The sequence below is a fragment of the Capra hircus genome, chromosome 1 (genome assembly GCF_001704415.2).
Source record: "Capra hircus breed San Clemente chromosome 1, ASM170441v1, whole genome shotgun sequence".
Classification (NCBI taxonomy): domain Eukaryota; kingdom Metazoa; phylum Chordata; class Mammalia; order Artiodactyla; family Bovidae; genus Capra; species Capra hircus.
In genome coordinates this window covers 49,516,488-49,540,871 of record NC_030808.1, presented here as the reverse complement: position 1 = coordinate 49,540,871, position 24,384 = coordinate 49,516,488, and the positions used below count along the sequence as shown (strand labels likewise).

Here is a 24,384-nt window from a genome sequence, read left to right as displayed (position 1 = left end):
TGTGGTGCTATAGCTCCAGGGAGACAATATACCTCTGTTCAGAAGCATTAACCACAGCATTATGGACTATAGAGAGACTATCTTAATCACTTTCTTACAGTTAAGATCTAGTTTGCTTGTTTTATAGTTATTTTTATTGTGGGGAGAAATATCTTAAATTCACAAGTAAGTTAATAAAAATTACGTTTAAACGGTCATCTCACAAATTTGGGAGATTATTTTTACAGAAGGTGACCAACCAGATGGCTTTTGTTAACTGATCAATGAAATTGTCATTGGGGTAGTGATATAACATAGTAAAGCAGTAGTAAAATGTGTAGGGGTGGTTGTGTATTGGAGATTTGACCAGAGGGAAAAAGGGGAGTTCAAACTTATTTAAAAAAGAAAAGAAAAAGAAATTTAGGACTACATTTAAATCACAAAAACCCACACTCTAAGAAGAGTACAGATGATAGGTAAAAGAAAGAAAACAAAAAGTAAACGAAAGAAACTAGTTCCTGACATTGTTTAAAAATATATACAAAATAGTAAAAGAATATTAATTGTTTTAATCTTCAAGTTTACTTTGTCTAGGTCTGCATTTTCTAAAACTATTTTCAAAAACTTAAAATTTTTTCTGAAGGTAGGGAAAATTGAGTCTTTAAGGTATGTTATGTCTGTCTGCAGTTTTCCTTCACTTTGCCTGGGCTTCCGACTGACTGTATCATTAATTGCCTTTTGTGTGCGCATGTTAAGTCACTTCAATTGTGTATAACTCTTTGTGATCCTGTGGACTGTAGCCCACCAGGCTCCTCTGTCTATGGGATTTTCTAGGCAAAAATACTGGAGTGAGTTGCCATGCCCTCCTCCAAGGGATCTTCCTAACCCCAGGGTGGAACCTGTGTCTCTTAGTTCTCCTGCATTGGCAGATAGGTTCTTTACCACTAGCACCGCATGGGAAGCCCATTGATTGTCTTAAACTAGTAATTTTCTTTCAGAAAATCAGGACACCAAAATAATATGGTTCTTAAACCCAATTGGTTATCAGTGCATAAGATGGATGTCTTTATTTTGGCTTGACAATTACCTCTTTTAGAAGGATCAACACAATGGAGTTTTAGTAAAGTTGGTCTTAATATACTCAAAGTTGTCCTCTCAGCTAAGAATCTACAGGCTGAAGATTTGAAGGACATGAGTAGGTAATGTTCTGAGACACACCCCAGATTTAGTAAATAATAAGTTTTTAAAAGGAACACTTTTTCAGTTAGTAGCTCATATATTTGCTTATGGAATATCATGCTGGGCACCAGACGGGGTATGATAAGGACAGCAGGGCTTAAAAAATTTCTATTGCTTTGGTGCCCTGCAGCAATCTTTTGAATGGAACAGGTATTTTCAAAATAAAACTCGCCTAAAAGAATCCATAGTCTTTGTAGGAGTATCAGCAGCTTGAAAACTTCCTGACTTGGGTTTTATTACTGGAAAAAAATCCAAATGAAACTTCTGTTAAGAGCATATAGCCACAACAGGGGTCCTGATGTGGGTCTCTTTATAATAGCAATGAAGGTAGGCTGCATTTTAGATCTCACTAATTTCCCAACATCTGTTTCTTATTCAGTTTCCTAGATCTGGGATTCTTTTCTGTAATGCTAAGTGTATATTAACTTTGTAAAATAATCACAAAAAAGAATATTTCCTTGTGTATTTTCTGTGGAGGTAAAACAAATATGCAACTAGAACAGAAAAAATTAATGTGAATTACATTTTTGTTGTTTTATTCTAAGAGAAAGAATTTCAGTTATTAAATTTGAACATGGATGCCTAGGTATGCATACATTCAGAAAGTTACTAGCTCTAAATAAATATCTTCTTTCATCTTGAAAAATAATTGTGTTCATTTGAAATACATGAAGTATTTCCCTAATTCATTATCACAGTCCACAAGAGATACATACTTAGAGATCCTCAGTGTTCTCAGAATACTTAGAGTAATACCTGTCAATGTATGGTTCAAGCATCTCAGCAATGAATCACTTAGTGCACTTTGGTCTTCATACTACTAAACATATAGATAACTGAGTTCCTCCCAAGATTTATGAAATAAGAATCTAAATGGGGTGGTGCTCTGGAACTTTTTTTTACACAAGATTTTCAGTTAGCTTGTGGTAAGATTTGACTATATCTGCCTTAATGTTGAATCAGAAATAATTTCTTGTACTCTAATTCTGAAGTGTTGTTGTTTTTTTTTTTTTTTCCATGAAATGTGTATATTGGTCTCCTCAGGTTGTTATTACAAAATACCACATACTGAGTGGCTTAAACATGTAAATTTATTTTCTCATAATTCTAGAGACTCGAAAGTCCAAGAGCAAGGTGGTGGTAGGAGTCAGTTTCCTGTGAGGACTCTCTTTCTGGCCTGAAGACAGACACCTTCTCATTATGTCTTCATATGGCCTTTCCTTGGTGCACACACAAAGAGAGAGTGAGTGAGATCCCTGTTGTCTCTTATACGAACACTAATCCTATCAAGTCAGGGCCATAGTCATGATCTCATTTGACCTTAATTATTTCCATAAAAGCAAATACAGCTACACTGGATGTCAGGGCTTCAACATATGAATTATGAGGAGACCCCAACATTAAGCCACTAATGATGTACAATATATTTTGGCCAATTATTCAGTTCCTTGAACTTACGGTTATCAAAAAGGAAGGGCTAGGGGGAGGGATAGTTAGGGAATTTGAAGTTGACATGTACACACTGATATATTTGAATGGATAATCAATAAGAATCTACTGTATAGCATAAGAAACCCTGCTCAATATTATACAACAACCTAAAGGGAGAAAAAAATTTGAAGAATACATGCATATATATGTATAACTGAATCACTTTGCTGTGTACCTGAAACTAGTATAGCATTGCTAATCAAGTATAATTTAAAATAAAAAAATTAAAAAATATTTAGTTCCTTCCTTAAAACTGCAAAAATATAACTGTAAAAAAGCATTAATTTTGTCCAAAACTTGAAAGAAACTCTAGTTTTGAGAATTCCTCCTTTCCAGGACAAAAACTTAATAAAGATTTATGATAAATTTTGTATCTTAGAATACAAATTGAATTAACAACCTTTCAAATTTATATTCTAATATTGTCCTAAGGACAAAGGGTAAGCCATTAAAACAATCTGGAATAGTTTCAGATTTCAACCAAATTAACATCATCCAAAACTTATTTATGGGCTTGGGCTCAGCAGTTGTGGACAGTAGAGGTGAAGGGTAAGGTCTGGTAAAGGATAACTGAAATTTGAGAAGCTGAAGAAAAAGCAAGATAAATGTAAGAAACTTAGAGATTGGGGTTGCAGGGGAAAGAATGAGTGTTTATCACCTGATGTTTGTGTTGATAAGAATCAAAGAAACACAGACTTGGCTCCTGGACAGATGTAGGTGTGATCCCTGTTTCAAGGTGGATGAGGATACTTAACCTATCTGATATCTAAGGCTTATTATAAAATATGATGTTTTATATTTTTATTAAAGGATTAAAAAAAATCACAACTTGGTGGTTTAGAATAGCACCAATGTATCATTTCACAGTTTCTGTAAATCAGGAGTCTGGGCCTAACTTAGCAGGATCCCTTGCTCAGGGTCATACGAGTCTGCAGTTAAGGTGCTGACAGGGCTGAATTCTCATCTGGATGCTGACTGGGGATAGACATGATTCCAGTCTTACTGGGTTTGGTAGCAGAGTTGGTTTCCTTGAGAGTGTATAATTGAAGGCCACAAATTTCTGTTGGCTATACACAGCCATCCCAAGTTGAAGGTCAGGAAGGGTGGCATTGAGGAGACACCCCTCATTCAAGGTAAGGAGCAATAGCTGCGCTTTGCTGGAGCAGACGTGAAGAGATACCTCACTTCCAAATTAAGAGAAACCCAAGTGAGATGGTAGGTGTTGTAAGAGGGCACCAGAGATAGACACACTGAAACCACATTCACAGAAAACTAGTCAGTCTAATCACACTAGGGCCACAGACTTTTCTAACTCAATGAAACCAAGCCATGCCCATGGGGAAACCCAAGACGGGCGGTGATGGTGGAGAGGTCTCACAGAATGTGGTCCACTGGAGAAGGGAATGGCAAACCACTTCAGTATTCTTGCCTTGAGAACCCCATGAACAGTATGAAAAGGCAAAATGATAGGATACTGAAAGAGGAACTCCCCAGGTCAGTAGGTGCCCAATATGCTACTGAAGATCAGTGGAGAAATAACTCCAGAAAGAATGAAGGGATGGAGACAAAGTAAAAACAATACCCAGTTGTGGATGTGACTGGTGACAGAAGGAAGGTCTGATGCTGTAAAGAGCAATATTGCATAGGAACCTGGAACGTCAGGTCCATGAATCAAGGCAAATTGGAAGCTGTCAAACAAGAGATGGCAAGAGTGAACGTCGACATTCTAGGAATCAGTGAACTAAAATGGACAGGAATGGGTGAATTTAACTCAGATGACCATTATATCTACTACTGCAGGCAGGAATCCCTCAGAAGAAATGGAGTAGCCATTATGGTCAACAAAAGAGTCTGATTCAGTCCTTGGATGGAATCTCAAAAACGACAGAATGATCTCTGTTCATCTCCAAGGCAAACCATTCAATATCAAAGTAATCCAAGTCTATGCCCCAACCAGTAACACTGAAGAAGCAGAAGTTGAATGGTTTTATGAAGACCTACAAGACCTTTTAGAACTAACACCCCAAAAAGATGTCCTTTCATTATAGGGGACTGGAATGCAAAAGTAGGAAGTCAAGAAACACCTGGGTAACAGGCAAATTTGGCCTTGGAATGCGGAATGAAGCAGGGCAAAGACTAATAGAGTTTTGCCAAGAAAATGCACTGGTCATAGCAAACACCCTCTTCCAACAACACAAGAGAAGATTCTACACATGGACATCACCAGATGGTCAACACTGAAATCAGATTGATTATATTCTTTGCAGCCAAAGATGGAGAAGCTCTATACAGTCAACAAAAATAAGACCGGGAGCTGACTGTGGCTCAGATCATGAACTCCTTATTGCCAAATTCAGGCTTAAATTGAAGAAAATAGGGAAAACCGCTAGACCATTCAGGTATGACCTAAATAAAATTCCTTATAATTATACAGTGGAAGTGAGAAATAGATTTAAAGGCCTAGATCTGATAGATAGAGTGCCTGATGAACTATGGAATGAGGTTCATGATATTGTACAGGGGACAGGGATCAAGACCATCCCCATGGAAAAGAAATGCAAGAAAGCAAAATGGCTGTCTGGGAAGGCCTTACAAATAGCTGTGAAAAGAAGAGATGCAAAAAGCAAAGGAGAAAAGGAAAGATATAAGCATCTGAATGCAGAGTTCCAAAGAATAGCAAAGAGATAAGAAAGCCTTCTTCAGCGATCAATGCAAAGAAATAGAGGAAAACAACAGAATGGGAAAGACTAGAGATCCCTTCAAGAAAACTAGAGATACCAAGGGAACATTTCATGCAAAGATGGACTCAATAAAGGACAGAAATGGTCTGGATCTAACAGAAGCAGAAGATATTAAGAAGAGGCGGCAAGAATATATAGAAGAACTGTACAGAAAAGATCTTCACGACCCAGATAATCATGATGGTCTGATCACTCATCTAGAACCAGATATCCTGGAATGTGAAGTCAAGTGGGCCTTAGAAAGCATCACTACAAACAAAGTTAGTGGAGATGACAGAATTCCAGTTGAGCTATTTCAAATCCTGAAAGATGATGCTGTGAAAGTGTTGCACTCAATATGCCAGCAAATTTGGAAAACTCAGCAGCGGCCACAGGACTGGAAAAGGTCGGTTTTCATTCCAATCCCAAAGAAAGGCAACGCCAAAGAATGCTCAAACTACCACACAGTCGCACTCATCTCACAAGCTAGTAAAGTAATGCTCAAAATTCTCCAAGCCAGGCTTCAGCAATACGTGATCTGTGAAATTCCAGATGTACAAGCGGGTTTTAGAAAAGGCAGAGGAACCAGAGATCAAATTGCCAACATCTGCTGGATCATGGAAAAAGCAAGAGAGTTCCAGAAAAATGTCTATTTCTTCTTTATTGACTATGCCAAAGCCTTTGACTGTGTGGATCACAATAAACTGGAAAATTCTGAAAGATGGTAATACCAGATCACTTGACCTGCCTCTTGAGAAATCTGTATGCAAGTCAGGAAGCAACAGTTAGAACTGGACATGGAACAACAGACTGGTTCCAAATAGGAAAAGGAGTACGTCAAGGCTGTATATTGTCACCCTGCTTATTTAACTTCTATGCAGAGTACATGATGAGAAACTTTGACTGGAAGAAACACAAGTTGGAATCAAGATTGCCAGGAGAAATATCAATAACCTCAGATATGCAGATGACACCACCCTTATGGCAGAAAGTGAAGAGGAACTAAAAAGCCTCTTGATGAAAGTGAAAGAGGAGAGTGAATAAGTTGGCTAAAGCTCAACATTCAGAAAATAAAGATCATGGCATCTGGTCCCATCACTTCATGGGAAATAGATGGGGAAACAGTGGAAACAGTGTCAGACTTTATTTTGAGGGGCTCCAAAATCACTGCAAATGGTGATTGCAGCCATGAAATTAAAAGATGCTTACTCCTTGGAAGAAAAGTTATGACCAACCCAGATAGCATATTCAAAAGCAGAGACATTACTTTGCCGACTAAGGTCCGTCTAGTCAAGGCTGTGGTTTTTCCAGTAGTCATGTATGGATGTGAGAGTTGGACTGTGAAGAAGGCTGAGCGCTGAAGAATTGATGCTTTTGAATTGTGGTGTTGGAGAAGACTCTTGAGAATCCCTTGGACTGCAAGGAGATCCAACCAATCCATTCTGAAGGAGATCAGTCCTGGGTGTTCTTTGGAAGGAATGATGCTAAAGCTGAAACTCCAGTACTTTGGCCACGTCATGCGAAGAGTTGACTCATTTGAAAAGAGTTGATGCTGGGAGGGATTGGGGGCAGGAGGAGAAGGGGACGATAGAGAATGAGATGGCTGGATGGTATCACTGACTCAATGGACGTGAGTCTGAGTGAAGTCCGGGAGATAGTGATGGACAGGGAGGCCTGGCATGGTGTGATTCATGGGGTCGCAAAGAGTCATACATGACTGAGCGACTGGACTGAACTGAACTGATTCACTGTTGATCATCCTTCATAACGGCAATTCCTAGAGGCTACCTGTGCATCGCTGCGCTGTCGCTTCAGTCGTGTCTGACTCTGCAGGCCTGTGGACTGTAGCCCACCAGGCTCCCCTGTCCATGGGATTCTCCAGGCAAGAATACTGGAGTGGGTTGCAGTGCCCTCCTCCAGGGGAAATGCCCGACCCTGGATTAAACCTGGGTCTCCTGCATTGCAGGAAGATTCTTTACAATAGCGGCACCTGGGAAGTCCCAGATAACATCCATAAGTTCTTACTATAAGGACTACCTCAACATGGCTGTTTACTTCATCAAACAAGCAAGGAGATACTCTAGATCTATTCTACTAATGCAGAATCTCATATAAAATAATTACAGTAGTGACATCTAACATAACCTAGTCAAGCATGACTTCCATCACTTTTACTGCATTTTATTGTGAGAGGCAAGCCCGAGACTCCAGCTCTAGTTACGGGGAGAAGGCGATTATACAAAACCATGACTCGCTGGGGGGTCACCTTTGGGTATGTCTCCCACATGGTAATATCCACACAGGTCTCTGAGGATTAAAAGAGAATATAGACATGAAGGTCTTTGTCCTTATTTGTGATACTTATACATGAGCCATTACTGTGTTCTACTGGCATGACTACTAAAGAAAGGTTTTTCTAAGGTAGTGACAGATCTTTTGACCTTGCCTCACCTCCTAGACCCAACTCAGAGCAACCAGCAAGTACACCTTGCCTGTCTTGACAGGTGCCACACGTATTCCTTATGATGAGTTTACGTTAAAATCTGAGTCTGGACTGACTCTTGCTGGGGAGGGGGCGGGGGCAGGGACTATGAAGAGGGAATAATGACAAAGTACTTTCCCTTTCTGCTCCTGCTTCGCCCCCTTAACACACACCTTGATAATATATCTATATATCTCTCTCAAGCATTCAGGGGTATTTTGCCATTCTGTTTATACTCTGGGACCCTTTTAAGCACTTCCCTTGTGTACATACCCCTTAATAAAAGAGTCTAATAGTACATCAGACTAACCATAAATTTTGTTTCATCCCTATACCACCCACTACTCCTGGACTTTCATTTACCTAAATATTGAAAAGCTTAAACTAATTCAACTTATTTCTCAATATATTACCTTCTCCTTGTAGACACTAATAGATTCAGTGCTTGTACATAGATAGAGGCAAACAAGGAGAAATAAGCTTGGAAACATATCTTTTCCTAATTAAGCCTTCAGATGAGAAAGCAGCCCAATCTCACTGCATTGCAATCTTGTGAAAATATGTGTTGAAGATCCAGGTAAGTCACACCTGGACTCCTGAGCTATAGAAGCTATATTCCTTGTGATAATGTTTTAAGTATTTTACATAACCTGTGCGACAGAATCTCATCACAAGGAGACCTTACCACAACTCTGAAATATCCTGTCTTTTTTTGTTCAGTGTAGAGCTTATGTTCCAACATACAAAACAATTATATGACTTTAAATAAACTGTTCAATGTCTCACTGACATTTCTTACAAGTGCACTTTTCTGGAAAAAGAACTAAATATAATCACTCTTAGAATAGTAATCAATGTTTTATTACTCTCCACAGCTTACAAGGTACTTCAGAATGTATTCTTTCTATCCAGATATCATATATGAAAGATGTTTCATTTGTGGTTCTCTGAGAATTCTGTGAATTTTTCTTAGATACTTAATATTGTCAGGTGGCAAGCATAAAAATACAAACAAAAACAGATTTCCTTAATGTATATTTTCCAGAGAAAATGAGATAAATAGATTTTCATCTATAGTTTAAATTACAATGGTTGTGAAAATAAATGCTCTATGACTATTGAGGTGGTGTTGGTAAGAAGATGTAGACTTTGTTTTACTGAAATGGTTCTTGTATTGGAAAGTTTAAGAAAAACTGAATGAGAATAAAGTTTCTGCCTTCTGAATTAAAAATATCCAGGAAATAGCTATTTAATTGGGCATATAGTGTTCTATTTCAGCACTTCAGGGACTGTGAAACACAAGTAAGTGTATTAAGCGGCTCCAGTTATGTTCAAATACCAACTAGTAGCCCTCAGCCACCTGCAGAAGATAACTTATCAAGCATGAAGCCTCTCTCATCAGATTGTGTTTCTATGTGTGACAGGCGGTCTCAAGGACCAGCGGGGAAATGGCTTAGTTGAATCTTTTTTTCATGGCTTGAATGAAACTCAGTGAAGTGAATCAGTTTCCTATAAAAATGGGAGTATCAGTCTGTTGAAGATTAAGGCATTTTCTCACCTTTAGCATACATTGGATTAAAGGGATGAAAGGGGATGCAGTATGTAATATGGATGACTTGATACTGAGTGGTACTGTATGGGCAGCTAAAGGTCTCACTTAACGCTTTACCCTTACCCCTATCCTGAAGCTGGAACAATTAATGTGGATAGAACTTAGCAGTTCAGTGTAAATGAAGCAAAAAAATAGGTAATATATAAACTTCAAACTGAGACCCAAGATTGGCTACATAATTTTCATTGTACATTGTAAGGTGAATATGTAGAATTCATTTTCCAAAAATTATTAGAAATTTCAAGATGGCACAATAGAGCATTAAAACAATCACAGGGTCCTTCTGAGCATGGTCTCAGGTCTCACACTGTGAAACTGGCCCTACAAAGGTTACCCCCCTTCAACTCTGCAATCCTCCAAACATCAGTAGCAGAGCTGTCCCTAGGGTAGAAGAAACGTGTACCTTCATTGTACTGTAGAAGGAAGATAGGAACCTGGAAGAGTTGGAGAATGTGCTATTGATGTTACCTGTGAGCTGATTCCCCAGGCACCTGAGGCTCTTGAACTGACTGTGGCTATTGGCTCATATGCCAGATCCATGTACAGTGTTCTGTTTTCTTCTTTCTTTCTTTTACCAGTTGATACTTATTTTAGTCCAAGTACAACATTCAGAAAACTAAGATCATGGCATCCAGTCCCATCACTTCATGGCAAATAGATGGGGAAACAATGAAAACAGCGACAGACTTTATTTTTTGGACTCCAAAGTCACTGCAGACAGTGACTGCAGCCATGAAATTAAAAGATGTTTGCCCTTTGGAAGAAAAGTTATGACCAATCTAGACAGCATATTAAAAAGCAGAGACATTACTTTACCAACAAAAATCCATCTAGTCAAAGCTATGGTTTTTCCAGTAGTCATGTATGGATGTGAGAGTTGGACTATAAAGAAAGCTGAGTGCCGAAGAACTGATGCTTTTGAACTGTGGTGTTGGAGAAGACTCTTGAAAGTCCCTTGGACTGCAAGGAAATCCAACCAGTCCATCCTAAAAGAAATCAGTCCTGAATATTCACTGGAAGGACTGATGCTAAAGCTGAAACTCCAATACTTTGGCTACCTGATGTGAAGAACAGACTCATTGGAAAAGATTCTGATTCTGGGAAAGATTGAAGGCAGGAAGAGAAAGGTACAACAGAAGATGAAATGGTTGGATGGCATCACCGACTCAATGGACATGGGTTTGAGTAAGCTCCAGGAGTTAGTGATGGACAGGGAAGCCTGGCATGCTGTGGTCCATGGGGTGGTAGAGAATCAGACATGACTGAGCAACTGAACTGAACTGAACACATGAATTAAAACACTGGCAGGCAAAGTGAGTTTTTTCCCATTTGCTATTCTGTATCCCATATATGGCTTTGGACCTTCAAGGAAAATTCTTATTTTTTTAGTTTCTTGGCAGAGGCTACATGTTCATGTCTTTATGAAATGTTGTAAAGTATACTCATAAAAGCACCAGCTTTGGAGTCAGATATATATATAGTTTTTATGACAAATTCTTATTTTTCCCTGTTTTTTCCTGTTAATCTTTGGCAAATATCTATCTTTCCCGAGTTCCCATTTCCAATTGTAAGCAACAATAAAAATACCTACTTTATAAGCTTGTTTTATATATTAAAAGAGATAATGTTTAGAAAGCCAAATGCCCAGCATATTACAATATTTAAAAATATAACACTCATTTTGGTATTATTCAAATTTCCAGTCATACCTTTCAGAAAGCATTGACTAATTTTATCTTGATGTAAAAAATGTTAAAATTCAGAACCATGGACTTAGAGAAAACTTCATAGATTTTCTGGTTTAGTAGCTTTTAAATTTCTTGGGAACATATGTCCCTTTGAACTCTTTTTTTTTAATTTATTTTTAATAGAGGCAAAATTGCTTTACAATGTTGTATTGGTTTCTGCCATACAACAATGCAAATCATCCATAATTATGCACATCTCACCTCCTTCTTGAGCCTCCCTCCCCTCCCTCTTGGTCATCACAGAAAACCTGGCTGGGCTCCCTGTGTTTTTAGCAACTTCTCACCAGCTATCTGTTTTACACATGGTAATGTATACATGCCAATGCTACTTTCTCAATTTGTCCCACCCTCTCCTTCCCAACTGTGTCCATAAGTCCATTCTCTACATGTGAGTCTCAATTCCTTCCCTGCAAATAGATTCATCAACGTAAAGCGGTGGACCCTCTTTCTCTGCAAAAGTTACATATGCATTCAGCATTCTATTTCAGGAGATTCCTTCACTGTCTGAAGGTCAACGTTGAAACATCTGAATGCCGTTTTAAAAGAGTATATGAAATCTTATATTTGGTCTTCTATTCACAGAACTGTTGGATTGTCTTCTAAATATTGAGCTCACAGTACTAGCTCAGTGGTGAAGAATCCGCCTGCCAGAGCAGGAGACATGAATTCTATTCCTGAGTCAGGTAGATCACCTGAAGGAGGAAATGGCAACCCATTCCAATATTCTTGCCTGGGAAATCCTATAGACAGATAAGCCTGATGGGCTACAGTCCATGGGGTTGCAAAGAGTAGACATGACTGAGCATGCACACACACGCACACATTATTGAAAAGCAACCCTTTTTCCTGAACATGGGTCATTTTTTTTCTTTGCCACAAAAATGCTTAGCACAGCTTAGAAATTAATGAGAACATCAGATAATGATGCAAAGTTTCATTTCAAAGAAAATCACAGCAATAACTTTCCTTTTGAAAGCCTCTGTATTCTGAGAGACCTTCAGTGCTGTGAAGTTGTTTCTTTTAAGTGACTTCATCTAACGTGCCTCTGCTGCTCACATCACTAGTGATTTTATGCTTGGGCAGTGGAGTAGAATAGCAGCTCAAGTTTTGAAAAGTAGCAGAGCTAGTTGGGCTTTTCAATATGACCTTCAGGTTGTCACATTGATCCCTGTTTTGTTTCCCCCTTTCTAGTTAATTATTCTACTTATCTTTATTTATTTATTGCTTCCATTCCTTTTCCTCCTCTCACATTAAGTTTTAGATCTAGTTTGCAAAACATTTTGAAAGGTAATATGAATGTCTAGTTTCTAGCTGATTCCCAACCTTTGCATTTGATTGTCCAGCATTTATTCCAGATATTTTCCTTCTTCTTGGTTACTTCTACCTTTTCTTATCACACAACAAACTTCTGGCAACAGCAGATGCACTGATACTTTCAAAGAGACCTTGAAAGTAAAAAGAAAAGAGAATAGAAAGGGAGAGATGCTCTGTCACCTAACCTCACAGCCTGGTTTTCATTTTGTTATTTGTCTGGTTTTCATTTGACCCACATAGGTTGCTTCTCATTCCTAAGCACACATTCCAGGGTTTATGTTCATGACTGAGAGATGCAAGGGGAGAGTATGTGAAGAGTAACTTCCAAAGGGTAACCCCAAAGAGGGCTGTCAAATTTCTCTTTATGGACATTTTGGCTCCAAGTCATTTTTATATTCTTCCCAGCTCTAGATCAAACTGATGTTGAAAGGTAGGACGTCTTGATTGTTTCCACATTTTTTGCAATGATATTGCAAGGCAAAATCCAGGGAGAATGCAAACATCATCTGTTATGTTTAGCCAGGATGAAGTTGTATGACATTTAAAGTGTTGGAGAAGGGAAAGTATCTGCCAACATGGAAGTTTTTAATCCCCATTTCTGAACACTTACCGAGTTGCCACGCTAATCCCCCAGTGCTGATGTCCTGTCTGCGGCTGACATGCCATCTGCTCTTGTTCATATTGCATGTGATCTGATGTGAATCTCAAAGACCTTTTTGAAGCTAAGCCTTCTTTGACTCCTGAATCATTAACTTTCACCCAGAGTCATCATATTTTGCCTTCTGCCCACATAGATTTTGTTTAATAGGAAAGTAATTGACATGTTGCAGGTAAGAAATGCCATACTGATGGAAAGAAACTTCAATTAAGTGCATACTTTAGCAGGGTCATAGAACTTTAACAGAGTTGCCCAGCTTTTAATTACTTAGTGTGTTTGTATAATTTATCCATATTTATTTTTAAAACATGTGCAAGCTTGTTCAAATTTTTTGTTGCTTCTCCTCTTTATAATAAAAAGGAGAAATGCTTCTTGTATGAGAAATGTCATCAACAGGAAGAGGCATTAACAGAAGCCTTGTTAGAGCTGATGTCAAGAGAAAGCAGAACAGGATCTGATCTTTGTTCTAGGAGGTGATGAAGTTGCAAATAGAAATCATTGTGCTAATGATTTAAGTCCCAACAGTTTGTCTTTTCAGAGATAGAGATTCACTCCTTCTGTGTGAAAAGTTTTTAATTTTCAAAAGTGCAACTATTAAATTGTAAATCATCTTAGAAAATCTTAGGCTGTATCTGTTAATCCCACAGTGCAAAGCCAATTAGACACTCAGTCCTGTAGGAACAGGACATGGAATAGTATCAGAATGTGAAGGGTTGGAGGGCAAAGTAGTCCTGAAAAGTTGAAGGTACAGAAAGAAAAATCATCTGCTTCCTGGTTTGTTAAAATTAGACTCTACTTTTAACTGTGGCACTTCAGTCAAATAGGGTAATAAGATGCAGAGAACTGACCAACAGCCGTCTTTGCATTTAAATTACTGATAGATGCTAGACGAATGTCTGACTGATGTTGCTATTACTGTGTCCTAAGTGAATTAAATAATTAAAGTATTCCCAGAATTCTCTACAGTGTACACAGTCCTTTTACAATTACAATTTTATTATTAGCCTGTATACATGGAGAACACCTGTTACTTTCTTTTTTATCTGTAGAGGAATGATTGATGTATGCATGATTGATGCACTGATGTATGTACTCATCAACTATGCATGAGTGTATAGTACTTTATAAACAAGTACCTTAGAGAAGAAAATTTAAGTTTGAGAATTGGGTTACAAATAGATAAAGACACTTATTCACAGTTACATCAGAGATGTCTGTGTGGAATGTGCATCTTTATCTGTATTAGCTTTAATTTACATGGTTTAAAATGTATAAATCACTTATGGCATCTCCATCACTATGATTGCACTTAAGCATGCAATTTAAAAAATTTCTAATAACATTTAAAGTCATTTTCTGGGATGACTTTTCTATTATAAGTCAATAAGGAAGAAGGAAGCATGACAATATATTATTATTCAAATAGAGAAATAACACATATGGCATTTCTTTATAGCAGAGAATTCTTCATGCTTCCTTTATAATGTTGCTTCCAAGAATATATGTCTGGACAGAAGAATAATCTTAATCTTACTTAGCCTTAGGAGTATAGGGTACATCTATTTTTCCTAAATTTGTTTTTGTTGGAATGTGAGGAAAGAATGATATACTCATGATTCCAGCATTTTCTCAATCAAAAGTGTTATTACCTGGCCTACACCATTTTTTTTTAAAAATATGAAACCTATTGCAGAATTAGAAAACCTATATCACATTTAGCTTTATATTAATGAATCTTATTTACAAAAATTGTATGGAAAAGAATATATAGGACAAGTGAATGCTGTCAATTATAATAAAGTTTTTTAGTTGTGACAGAATGAAAAAAATTAATTTAGAAAAATAATGAGGACAATCTAATATTACTTTCTTCCATGTTGTTATCTTAGAAAAGCAAAACATTTTAGAATGTAATCTTATAGCAGAATCCAAACTCTCACCAAAAGCACTCAATAAATTTTAATTATTCCTTTCTGATTTGTGAGGTTACATGGTTATTCTTTTAGTTTCACCAGTGTTATTTATCTAATGATTTTTAATTAATTAGTACCCATGTAAAATGAGATTTTAACTATTCTGAAGCAACAATTCTTACATGGCCAGAACACAAAATCCATCTCAAGCTGACTTAAAATTATATGCAAAATCCTAAACTTTTATTTTCCTGTGGCTTCTCAAAGACATTTAAAGGACCCTGAATTTTTGGGAGGATATTTTTATTTATTTTTTAAATTAATTAATTTATTTTAATTGGAGGATAATTACTTTACAATATTGTGATTGTTTTTGCCATACATTGACATGAATCAGCCATGGGATATTTGTGAACAAGTGGTAAAATAGAATTTCTACAAAGGCAAGAATAACCAATTAGCAAGTCTTAATGTTTCAGAAATTGGTGCTAAATTAGTTCATCTGTTCCTTTGAATAAATTGAGAACTTAGGAGAAAGTAAAAGTGAAAAATGTTATAAAAATCCCTTGCTTTACCACTGGTTGTCCATGAGAGAAGCATTTTCCCATTTTTCATGAGAAAGCATTCACTTTAGCTCTTAGAAAAGAATTATAAGACTAGTGGTGTCAGCTGTCTCACTGGGCTTTCCAGGAGAAGCTGTGTCTGGGAAACAACTTGGGTAAAATTCAAAGGCCTGAACATAAGCGGGTTGTCTACTAGAATGTGATTTCCTGTGTTTTTAAGGGTGGAGTGGTAGGGATGATATATTGTTATAGGGGAGTGAGTGGGTTTAAGAATCTAGGGCACTTAAATTTTAGAAGGCTAAGTAAGGTTGAAGTCTAGGCTTTGTTATCTCACAAATATAGTCTAGAACAGTTTACTAAATCTCTCTGAGCTTGTTTCATCTTTTCTAAAATTCACACCTGTGCTATTTCAGGCAACTGAAGTATGAGATGTACTGGAATCCAGGAACCCAGGACTAGGAATATGTTTTGGTTATTTACTTCTGCATTACAAATCACCCCAAACTTATTGTCCTACAACAAGACGATTCATTTTTCATGATTTTGTGTGTTGACTGAGTGAGTTTACTGCTGATCTAACCTAGATGATTCATATTGCCTCTAGGTCTGGAATTGTCTAGGAGCAGGACTCAGTGGGCTGCCAGACAAGGTGACTCAGTTTTCCTCCACTGGGCCTTCCCATGGAGCTAGTTTGGGCTTTCTCACTGCCTCCTGATCTCAAGAAATGTTCCAGTAGGGAAGATTTTAGGAATGTGAGAATAAATGGTACAGAGCTCCTAAAAGATGTTGGAAGTCCTGCTGTGTCCCTTCCACCATGGTTTATAGACAAAGCAAATCACAGGCTAGCCCACATTCAAGGGGAGAAAAAGTCAGTCCCACCATTGGATGAGAGGAGTGGTGAAATCACTATGCGGAGGGTATATGATATGGAAGATATTCTTATAATCATATTTGGAAATAGTCTACTAAATGAGGGAAATTCTAAAGCTGGGACTTGGGCACAGGGTGATGCTGAAACACAGACTGGTGATAGTAACCTCCTCTGCAAAGGAAACCAGCGATTCAAGATGGAGTATCTAAAGTCCATGCTCATGCAGAATTTAATGACTCTTCGTTAAGAGCATGGATTATAGAAGCAAAACAATTTGCGGGTTAAAATCTAGCTTACAGTTGTTACCTGTTGTTTTTCAGTGGCTAAGTCGTATCTGACTCTTTGTGATCCCATGCACTGCAGCATGTAAGGCTTTCCTATCCTTTAATATCTTCTGGAGTTTGCTCAAACGCATGTCCATTGAGTCATTGGTGCCATCTAACCACCTCATGTTCTGTCGTCCCCTCCTCCTCCTTCCTTCAATCTTGTCCAGCATCAGGGTCTTTTCAAATGAGTCAGCTCTTCACATCAAGTGGCCAAAGTATTGGAGTTTCAGCTTCAGCATTGGTCTTTTCTTTTTCTTTTTTTTTTAAAAATTTTTATTTTTACTTTATTTTACTTTACAATACTGTATTGGTTTTGCCATACATTGACATGAATCAGCCACAGGCATACATGAGTTCCCAATCCTGAACCCCGCTCCCGCCTCCCACCCCATATCATCTCTCTGGAACATCCCCGTGCACCAGCCCCAAGCATCCTGTATCCTGTATGAACATAGACTGGCGATTCGTTTCTTACATGATAGTATACATGTTTCAGTGCCATTCTCCCAAATCATCCCACCCTCTCCCTCTCCCTCAGAGTCCAAAAGTCCGTTCTATACATCTGTGTCTCTTTTGGTGTCTCACATGCAGGGTTATCATTACCATCTTTCTAAATTCCATATATATGTGTTAGTATACTGTATTGGTGTTTTTCTTTCTGCCTTACTTCACTCTGTATAATTGGCTCCAGTTTCATCCATCTCATTAGAACTGGTTCAAATGTATTCTTTTTAATGGCTGAGTAATACTCCATTGTGTATATGTACCACAGCTTTCTTATCCATTCATCTGCTGATGGACATCTAGGTTGTTTCCATGTCCTGGCTATTATAAACAGTGCTGCAATGGACATTGGGTTACACGTGTGTCTTTCAATTCTGGTTTCCTCTGTGTGTATCCCCAGCAGTGGGATTGCTGGGTCATATGGCAGTTCTATTTGCAATTTTTTAAGGAATCTCCACACTGTTCTCCATAGTGGCTGTACTAGTTTGCATTCCCACCAACAGTGTAAGAGGGTTCCCTTTTCTCCACTCCCTCTCTAGCATTTATTGCTTGCAGACTTTTGGATCACAGCCATTCTGACTGGTGTGAAATGATACCTCATTGTGGTCTTGATTTGCATTTCTCTGATAATGAGTGATGTTGAGCATCTTTTCATGTGTTTGTTAGCCATCCGTATGTCTTCTTTGAAGAAATGTCTATTTAGTTCTTTGGCCTATTTTTTGATTGGGTCATTTATTTTTCTGGAATTGAGCTGCATAAGTTGCTTGTATATTTTTGAGATTAGTTGTTTGTCAGTTGCTTCATTTGCTGTTATTTTCTCCCACTCAGAAGGCTGTCTTTTCATCTTGCTTATAGTTTCCTTTATTGTGCAGAATCTTTCAATTTTAATTAGATTCCATTTGTTTATTTTTGCTTTTATTTCCAGTATTCTGGGAGGTGGATCATAGAGGATCCTGCTGTGATTTATGTCGGAGAGTGTTTTGCCTATGTTCTCCTCTAGGAGTTTTATTAAGTCAAATAAATAACCAACATTGGTCTTTTCAATGAATATTCAGGACTTATTTCCTTTAGGACTGACTGGTTTGATCTTACAGTCCAAGGGACACTCAAGGGTCTTTTCAACACCACAGTTCAAAAGCATCAGTTCTTCAGTGCTCAGCTTTCTTTATGTTGGACCATACATGACTATTGGAAAAACCATAGCTTTGACTAGACGGACCTTTGTTGGCAAAGTAATGTCTCTGCTTTTTAATATGCTGTCTAGGTTTGTCATTGCTTTTCTTCCAAGAAGCAAGTGTCTTTTAATTTCATGGCAGTCACCATCCACAGTGATTTTGGAGTCCAAGAAAATAAAATCTGTCACTGAACTGCTACTATCATTGTTACCATTCTTAGTGACATTGCTTCCCATGACAGTCTCAGTTTCCTATTTGATTAAGCTCATCTGTGCCTCAATATCCTTGTCTATAAAATGAAGAGAATAATATATTCTAGCTCATGGAGTTATTTTAAAGACTGAATAATTACTGTGTGGAAACAGCATTACTAGAGTTTTATTTCGAACCACTGTTCATTGGCTCAGGAACTAAACTCAGTCTGGGTCTGTAAGTGAAGACCCTGAATGGATTCAGCCCTGGAAACCAGGAAGAGAAAGATAAATACAGGGGCTGTAACACAATGTTGACTCTTTATCTCACTTAATGGTTATGATTTCAAAATTAAACAGTGTATATAAAAGAACTTTGTAAATTACTATAATCAAGCATGTTTCCAGAGGCAAATGAGTTTTTAAAAAATGTATTTGCCAAATTTTCAAACTAAACATCTGGGGATAGAATCCACGATATTATATGTGAAGGCTGAGGTCCCTGACAGGCAGTCTAAGGCAGGTGGGACAGCTGAAGCTGCAACAGTGTAAGGACAGAGTTCGGGATTTAAGCAGTTATGAAGGAAAAGGTGACGGATGTATTGGGATGAGAAGATTAGAGCCTGAATGCATGGGTGGATCTCTCACCCATGTGTGCAGTGGAAATACAACAGCAAATCCCATGATGAGGTTGATAATCCCTCTGCCCCGGTTTTAAGTAGTTTTTCTGATGTGGATGGATGAAGGCTCACAGGTGTGTGCTGAGCCCCAGAATAAATTCTGCAGGTGCTGGTGATTGCAGTAAAGGTCTAGGTCCCTTTAGAGAGTCCTCACCGTCTGAACAAATGAAATGATTTTGAATGCTTCTGCTTGCTACAGGGAAATTTATAAAAAGATGGCATGATTTCATGCTCCTCTGGATAGCTTTTTAGCAGAGACCTGGGCCAAGACAATTATTCTCCAAGAATCCACTGAATTTTTATAATGGAAACGAATTTCTTTCTTAATATTAGTAACAATTCTATTTTAAATTTATGATATGAGAGTGGAGGTTTTTAATCACCCTGTGTATCTTTTACCGTTGGGGCTTTCTGTGTAGCCAATATCTGGCAAGGATGTCATTGCTGTATTGTTTTAAAATAGGAAGGTTTTAGAACAGACATTTTGTTCATTATATCTGTGGTTTTATATTGTATTTAGAATTAGTCAAGAGTATGGTGCCAGATTACTTATTCCATAAGAAAACATAAAGTTATTTAAGAAAAGGAGTTTATGTTAAGGTGAAACTACTAAACAGTTGAGACTGTATCCAAAAGACTAATTTTCCTCATTTGCTGATCTCTGCTTCTTCTTACCTCAAGTACCAAGAGAATGATTACTCTAAAGTAATCACTACTAGCTAAACTCAAGTAATATTCTAGAAGTGAATTAAGATGAAAAGTTAACCAGTTCCATGATTCTTTCCCCCCAAAGTGCCATTAATTCAGATAAAATCAGTTCCAATTTTGGAATTTTGCCATATGTTCAGAGTCATCTTTATAATTGCAATATTTACAATGAAGTTGTTCCAAAAGTAAATTTTTCCCCATAATTTTCCAACTTTATGCAGCATCTCTAGGGGAGTAAGATGTTTAACTCCGGAAGGCACTAAAAAAGATACAGAAATGCAAAAACCACAGACTAGTAGGCAAGAAGCAGAAGTTAATGAGTTGACGAGAGTGAACAGGGTGTGAGTTCAGAGGGATTCTGAAAGGAATCATTGAACTTTAATAAAATGATGAAAAGGCATCTTGACAGAAAAAAAGTTCATGAACCATTCTTTTGAACTATACAATAGAGTAAGCCTGTGAAACTTTTTTTTTCTAGAAAAAACCCTGCTACATTGCCACTGAATTAAAAGTTATATTTTTCCCATCAGAATATTATTGACCTAAAACAAGAGTATTCCTCTCCTACACCCCAATGTTAAGTTAAAACAAGTTTAAATTATGAAAAAGTTATTTTTCAGATTTTATGACTTCCTGTGAAAAATAGTAAGCTATTTAAATGCTGAATTTCAAATCAGAACAGCTTTAACAAGATTTGTGTCTCCTGTAAACCACACTGCAATCAATAGAAAAACAAATTAACAAAGGTTAAGCCCTGTACCTTATTTCTTTAGAAGCATATAAATCAAATACTTTATCAACTTTTAAGAAAATGTTTTCAAAAACAAAACCCTTTCTGCCATTATGGTGTGCAATAAAGATAAAATGTAGTCATGGTATGTCTCTATACCACGTCAAATTATATCCTATTGAAACAATGGTTTCTCTTGGCTTAGTTGTTGCTGTTTATTTGCCAAGTCATGTCTGACTCTTGCAATTCCATAGACTGTAGCTTACCAGGCTTCTCTGTCCATGGGATTTCCCAGGCAAGAATATTGGAGTGGGTCTCTGGGGGATCTTCCCAACCCAGAGATGTAACCCGTGTTTCCTGCGTTGGCAGGCGGACTCTTTACCACTGAGCCACCAAAGAAGCCTGTCTCTTGGCTTAATTTATTTAGCAAGCACTCTGTCCTCACTGTGTGCCAGGCACTGTTTTTAACGCAGTGCTAATATAACTCATTGAATTCTCATAATATCCCTATGAAAACAAAATCATTGTTACCTCCATTCTACAGATTAATAAACTGAAGCATATAACGTTTGAGCAATTGCTGGAATTCATGCAGCTCCAAGTAGCAGAGCAAGTATAGGAATTCTGGTAGTTTGGCCTTGGAGTCTGTGCTCTGCACACATGATGCAGCTACTCATACAAAATATGCCTTAATAGATAATGCAACCTGAAAATGTCACTGATTAGGTAGGAGTTCCAAGTGCTAGAGGAAATCCAAACTACTCCTATTTTCATTTCTAGCTGTATTTTTTATGGTCACTTTAACCTCCGAATTTCTGACTTCAACTCATCTTCGCCCCCAAATGGTTTCCTTCTATATACCTGTATTGGATGATGACTCACTTGTTATTTTGCTACCTTAGGTTAAACCTATTGGAGAAGGAAATGGCAACCCACTCCAGTGTTCTTGCCTGGAGAATCCCAAGGACGGGGGAACCTGGTGGACTGTCGTCTATGGGGTCGCACAGAGTTGGACACGACTGAAGCGACTTAGCAGCAGCAACAGGTTAAACTTAAGGGTTATTCCAAGCTCAGTGTCTGTATCTAATTAGTTATTAGTAAGTTATTAAATCAAAATCTTGATAAATATTCTCAAAACTAACCCCTCTATGCCTTTGCCACTTTTAAGGCTATTAATCTTATGATAAGACACTGTGACCTAAATGTGTTTTTAAATTTCTTCCACTGTAGCCATCCTTCACTTTATTGCTAATGTGATCTTTAAAAAAATGTCTATTTGATCATGTTTCTCCTCAAGTTAAAGAACTTCACTCCTTCCCTCTAGCTTTGGTATAAATATAAGGCCCTTTTTGATCTGATTTCTTTCTTACCTCCTGCTACTGCCCTAATCATACTTATGGATGATGTATCAAATACCTAGCATCATGCAGTTTTTAGCCTCCCGTCTTTGCATCTACTATTCTCTTCTTCTTGGGCCAAACTGCCCACCACTTGTCCTCTTGGCAAACTCATGAATGTCCAGTAAATGTCTATCTGATGTGTTCAGCAAGTCTGCTGTACCTGGAAGACTTAGTTACACATTGATACTGATACAGCGTTCTGTTGCATTTACCACAACTCTAATTATTGGGTTGGCTTGAAGCTTCTTTCAAGTTTTTCCTGAACGGTTTTTCCATATATATATATATATATATATATATATATATATATATGTATATATATATATTTTACATTTTGATTTAGACTCTTGTCTTCTTCGTAAAAGTGAAAGTCACTCAGTCATGTCCAACTCTTTGCAACCCCATGGACCATACAGTCCATGGAATTCTCCAGGCCAGAATACTGGAGTGGGTAGCCTTTCCCTTCTCCAGGGGGTCTTCTCAACCCAGGGATCGAACCCAGGTCTCCTGCATTGCAGGCGGATTCTTTACTGGCTGAACCACAAGTAAAGTCCAAGAATACTGGTATGGGTTGCCTATCTGTCCTCCAGCAGATCTTCCTGACCCAGAAATTGAACCGGTGTCTCCTGCATTGCAGGCAGATTCTTTACTAACTGAGCTATCAAGGAAGACTTATCTTCTTAAGGGGACAGTCAATTAACAGCAGGCCAGTAAATGTCAGTGCAGTAAATTTGTTGTTCATCTCTCTTCTAGCTTACTCTGAAAGTTTGTATGCTATCAGAAGGTGTAGAAATTTGAAAAATAGTGCATTCTAACACACAATGATGGTTAAAGGGGAAAGATGGTGGGAAAATGGGTTACAAAATTAGAGAAGAATGTGTTTTTTTTTTAAAAAAAAAGGTGAAGGAGGAATCAGTGTTTATTTGAGCTGAAGCTATTTTCTCTTCTTATTTTCAAGATTTTACTTTCAATACATTAATATCTGATTCATTAATGTTCTACCTGGGGCTATCCTGACTTGACATTCTACTATGGAATGTCATTTGGTATATATGTTTTCACTCTTTTGTTTTCCCAATAGTTAAGCCTAGCAGTGTCAACAGTAATTCAGTTGGGTCTCTTTCATCAGAAATTTCAGAGATGGCTTTGATTGCCCCTCAAATTTTAACTGTGCTCCTCCTCATTTTACTATTTGTCACCCAGGAAAGTTCCTATTATCTGGCAGATAGAATTAATTTTGTACATTTAACATGTTAAAAAAAAAAAAGGTAAAACTGGAGATATACAGTTTTACAGTTATACCTTCTCTAAGAGGTATTTATGTTTTCCTTAAAGACTATTATTTTTAAATTGGCCAATGACTATCATGTTTTCATAACTAAATCCTTACAGCTGGGTCTAGCAAAGAAATGGCTTTAACTTTGTTGAGCAAAATGCTGTGATTACAAATATATAGGCAATTTATAGATTATCCTATGATTTATCATACAAATGCTTAACTGCATTTCATAAATTCCAAAGCTGGATTTGGGGTGAGGTTTAAGAATGTTCACATTGTGAATCTGAATCATAATGTATTTCTTAGATTTTAGGAATATCATATCTAAACTATTGGTTGAAATAGTGTAAGAAAGCTTGATTACATTAACGTTAAGTTAAAGCAACAGGTTGTTTTATTTCAATCTTGTGACTCCCATTAACATGTTTCAAGGAGTTTTAGAAAAAGAAAGGGGAGAGAAATTCCCCCAAATGGAAGAAATTATTTTCTTAATAATTATGTTCTATATAATTTTATTTGCTTGAGTTATTAACATTTGTTTAACATTTACCCTGATTGCTTAGACACAATTAATGATGATTATATTTTATTTTAATATTTTCTCTTTCATTTATTATTGCATAAAAATCATGCCAACACTTGGTGACTTAAACTACAATCATTCCTTTCTCTCATAAACCTTCAATCTGTTCAGTGTACAGTAGGACAGATAATCTCTGATCTACAGCCTCTGGGATGACTACAATACCTACAGTGGGGTTGAGCAAGCAGCCCTCCCTCCCTTTATAGTTATAATTTCTG

The 24,384-nt window shown here is 37.4% G+C and overlaps 1 pseudogene; it reads right to left on the bottom strand.

The window, feature by feature from the left end:
• LOC102170735 overlaps positions 1 to 13,265 on the bottom strand; it is a 99,585-nt pseudogene extending 86,320 nt beyond the window's left edge.